Source organism: Pygocentrus nattereri, chromosome 7, assembly GCF_015220715.1.
Source record: "Pygocentrus nattereri isolate fPygNat1 chromosome 7, fPygNat1.pri, whole genome shotgun sequence".
Lineage (NCBI taxonomy): Eukaryota > Metazoa > Chordata > Actinopteri > Characiformes > Serrasalmidae > Pygocentrus > Pygocentrus nattereri.
In genome coordinates, this window is record NC_051217.1 from 17903239 (window position 1) to 17908574 (window position 5336).

Genomic DNA, 5336 nt, shown 5'->3' on the forward strand with positions numbered 1-5336 from the left:
TAGTAGAGGACAGGGCAGAACCCACAAGGTTTTCTTACACATAATCATATGTTAAAAAAGCAAGTAAATAAAAACAGAGTGAGAAATGTACAGTGGATCGGTCCTAATGAGAAACAAATATAGGAGAGATTCTACACATTTACAGTAGATAGCAGTTAGTCTACTCAGAACCAGCAAATATGCTGCTTTATCTCCACACAACACACAGCTTATTCCTAAAATGCACCCAGTATGAAGTGCAGACCCTCCTTTGTTGATAAGCATAGCTGGGTGCACATGCCAGGCAGTGCAGCAGCAAACAAGAAGTTCAGTTTCAGTTAGATTAGTTTGCTGCTTGCTATTGCAAAAGAATATACAAAGTAATGGGTTTAGTGGGGCATGATGTTTGGGTGGTGATCACTTAATAACTTCCTAATCCCTGGCCTGCAATTTCCTGAATATTATAATATTGTTCCCTTCTGTATTTTTTCTTTTTGGTCTTTTACTTCTGTTTTTAATTGTTACGTTTTTATTGTTTTAATTTCAGGTGACCAGGGTCCTTTCTGTGTGGTAGATGCATGTTCTCCCTGTGTCTGCATGAGTTTTCTCCCACAGTCCAGAGTTATGCAGTCAGGCCCATTGGAGATGCTGAATTGCCCCTAGTATGAATGCATGTCTGCCTTGCGATGGACTGGCGACCCATGCAAGATGTATCCTACCTTTTGCCCAATGACCGCTTGGATAGGCTACAGTTCCACCCGCAACCTAGAAGGAGAAGCGGCCTAGAAGGAGAGTTTGTGTGTGTGTGTGTGTTGTAACGCAACCAGGCGAATCAGATGCTTGCAGTAAAAAAGCAAAGAGTGGGGTTTTATTGTCAAAGGCTTTGGCAAAACTCGTAATCCTAAAAATGCAGAGATCAAGTCCAGAAAAATCCCAAGTCAACAAAGATAAGTCATAACAAACCAGACAAACAAGTACAAAGGGGTATAGACAAACAGACAAAGAAGAAAAGGCAGACAGAAACAGCAACAAGAGGGCAATCAGAAAAACAGCAGCTCGTACTCGAAGAAGTAATACCTCACAAAGTACCTAGTCTAAAAGCCTGGACTTTATAGTAAATCTAACTAGACACAATGCTAGAAGAAACAGACATACAGGGTTAGTATTCAGGTGAACATGATTGGAGATTGGAGTGCTAAGATGCGTCATCAGGGATTCTGGGAGATGGAGTTCGTGGGAGTCTCAGAGCGGGATGCATGCTTTAATTTCTCATATAAAGCATTTTTAAAAAATGGTTTCTTCTTCTTAAATTTACAGCACTTGGCTGACGCTCTTATCCAGAGTGATTTACAATTTATTCATTTTACACAGGCTGGTGAAGGTGGTGTTAGGAGTCTTGCCCAAGGACTCTTATTGGTATAGTGTAGGGTGCTTGCCCTGGTGTGGGACTGAACCCCAGTCTATAGTGTAGAAGGTAGAGGTGTTAACCACTACATTAACCAAGCACACACACACACACACACACACACACACACACACACACACACACACACACACACACACACACACACACACACACACACACACACACACACGCATACATATATACATACATACATACACATATTTTTGTTGAAACAAATACAGAGGAAAATCAGAGAGCACCCTTAATTTATTTAATTTCTATCAAAATAAGTCAGAGGTGCAAATAAGATATTTCTGAAGAGATTAGATATAAGATAATCCTCTTGCATAAGAAAGGGGAAATCAAAAGAAGATACGTGAAAAAAAAAAAAGAATTTCCAAACTCTAAAACAAAGCACATGAATATTCCTAAGCCTTTTCAGGTCATGTTGTATGGACAGACCAGTCTGATTTGCTATTATTATTGACTGGACAATTTGCTATTATTGAAGAAATGATGAATTCTGTTCTTCATTAGAATGTCTATTCACCTATTCATGGGTTAAACTTGAAGAGTAATTCATACAGCAAGTCATGCAGCAATGGTTATGCAGCAAGATGATGATCCAAAACACAAATCCACATCTGAATGGCTAAAAAAAAATCTGGAGAGGCTAGCAGAATACTGAGCCATGATTCCACTGTCAGAATATGGTCTGATTTTAGGGATGATGAGAAAAGTGAAGGAATGAAAATCAAAGCCAATGCCATGTAGTGCAGTTTATTTGACAGCTTGTCAGTTCTGTCAAGGCCAGTGTGAAAAGGTTTTTTTCTGCTTCTTCTTCATCTTCTTCTTCTTCTTCTTCTTCTTCTTCTTCTTCTTCTTCTTCTTCTTCCTATTATTATGATTGTCAGAAGCTTCTATGGTTGCCAAATAAAAATGTCTGGAGTTTGTTAAAACATCATTGAAATCTGGCCATACATACTAGATTATTCTTTTAAATTAGATAAAAACAGTTTTCTGACAAGATGGATGGACGTATATATATATATATATATATATATATATATATATATATATATATATATATATTTATATATATATACATTGGAAAAACGTTTTTTTATTTGTTTGTTTTCCACTTCCAAAGCCTGATGATGTCTATATCCCCAGCAGACTGTGCAGAGGTTGCCCAAAGTCTGTATGATCCCTCTTGCAGACAAGATGAATTAAATAAAGCAATGCTTTGGCCTTGTGGTCCATTTAAGTCTGGGAAAGGTGAAGGAGTTGGATTGGACCTTGTTGAAGATGCTGCCTGTTTTAGTCATTATTTATTATTATTTATAGATTTGGCTAGCTTACAGTAAAATATGACCTTTCAAAACAGCTCTACTAGGATAACAAACAGCTTTTTGCTGGAACCTATAAACGTAAACTTACGCAAAAACGTAAACTTGCTGGAATATGCAGTGGTCTTGAAAAGTATTTGCATTCATCATTTAACCATTAGTAAAATGAAACATTCTTTAGGTTACTTCATAAAATATTTAACAAAATAATATTTGTTTCAGAGAAAAACTCATCGAAAGCACAACATCAAACTGACGGTAGACTGGACAAGAACTCCAACCGGGCTCTACTAAGGCTACTGTACATTTTTGTCAGCATCAAAAGGTCGAAGTCTGGGACTGTTTTTCATTACAGTGGTGTGTGTGGGTTTGTGTTCATTGATGGAATCATGAACCCAGAAGCGTACAAAGACATTTTGGATGCAAACCTGCAGAAATCTTCACCAAAACTGTTAAAACAACAACGATTTGAAAGAAATAAGCTACCTTAATACTTTGCCAAAAAGTAAAAGACAGTCTTGGAATGGCCTGTTTAAAATAAATGCCACTTGTTTTAACATAATGAAATTTATACACTTTAGGTTTCGCACAAATGTCCAAACTCCTATTATTTTGAGTTTCCGCATGAGAAAACAATGTAAAAGAGCTGAAGTGTATTTTTAGATGGATGCTGGCACCTTGCCACAGGAAACCTGAAATGAATTCATTCTGCCATGGTCAGGGTACTGGTCGACTTGGAATATTGCCACAGCACTGGAAGGAAACCTTCCACAGTTAAGAATTCGAAGATAAGTTTAGTGCAGCTCGAAAACATTTTTCACTCCTCGAAGCAGGTCTCCACCACTGCAAACAATATTTTTTGCAGTCTCCTGTGGTTTTCCATTCTCTTAGCCAAGTTGTGATGGGGGTCCGACAGTGGGAGAGCAATGTGCAAAAAGAAAACCAGAATGTTACTTATGGCTGTCAGTCAAACTAGCAAAAGTGAGGCACGTTTTTTTCAGCAGCTGAGAACTAACATTGTACTCTGATTAGAAATGATGCACCTGGCCTGAAGATGCTAAAGACTGTCTGTCAATCCTGAGGGAAATACTGCACCAAAGCCCCAAAGAAAGCTGAAATTTTCCTAATGAGAGATTTTGGGTAGGCCTGAGAATGCAAATGGCTTCTTTCTCCAAAGCCTTTCAGCACAAAAACACTGTTGTTAATGCTTTCTTCAAACAAAAGGACACATTAAAAACATTTTGGAAGCAAAGAGGGGCATCAGTATTTAACTCCATCATCAAATCAAATCAAATCAAATCATGTTTGTCACATCACATTTATATTTAGATATTATTAATATTATAATATTTATTATATTAATATATATATATATATATATATGAACAATGAGGAACTTGAAGCTGCTGACCCTCTCTACCGTGGCTCTGTGATGGTCACTTACTTACATTCAGAAATAATTTACCACATCACACAGTATTCATGAATATTTAAATGATTATTTTATAAGTAACATTTTTCTAATGGACTTTGGACGAGTGTGTGTAATGAAGGGACTGAGAAAGCAGACGAGAAGACGGAGTACAAGTGTGAGTTTCCTTTTGCACCGCCTTTATTTTAAACATCCAGAGAACAAGCAGAAACATTACTGGCTGTATTTAATTGTATGTAATACATATGTGTCACATCTATGATCTCACACTATGACAATGAGCAAAAACAGTCTCCTTCACTCTCTCTCTATCTCTCTATCTCTCTCTCTCTCTCTCTCTCTCTCTCTCTCTGTCTCTACTCTGGAAAAAAAGGGTGACCAAGGCATGTTTTAGAATAAAGGCATGTCATAGTAAACCACACGCATTGTGTCAGTGATAGACTCTGAGAGAATCTGTTCAGTTTGCTTTTGGGGATTCACAGGTCAGTGAGTTACACTAAACAATAGGTTCACTCACTCACACACACACACACACACACACCTACACACACACATTTACAGACACACACACACACACACAAACACACACACACACACACACACACAGGTTGCTTTGCTGCTGTCTTTAGAAAGAATAAAACACTGTTTGTACACCAGATAAGTACAGTGCATTGCAGTAGCACCAAGACACCTTATTAGACTGCAGGAAAGATGACGACTATATACATGCATTGTGTCAGTATAAAATAAGGTAAAATTACACATTCATAAATGCATATTCATCTTATTCCACATCTGCATTACATTTATGCTCATTGACTGGTATTTACTTATCCGTTAATGTGGCTGTTTGCATTCTGTGAACATTTCATGACAAATTAACCAACAGAAATGTCTATAATTACTTGAAACTCTATTTACGGTAGTATAAATTTAGGTAAAGAACACACATGCAAAACAACAACAAAAAAATAGTACAGTATCAATTTACTAGTATTATCTTATTCATAATTTTCCATATTTGACAGAAGATCACAGTTTATTCCTTGCTTTCAATGTACAGACACATGTAACTGCTGCAACGTCCTACCCAAATACAACTACCCACTGAATTCTGTTATGACTCAGCACTAGTTCTGTGTAGGGCAGATTAAATGAGGCAGAAAGTGTG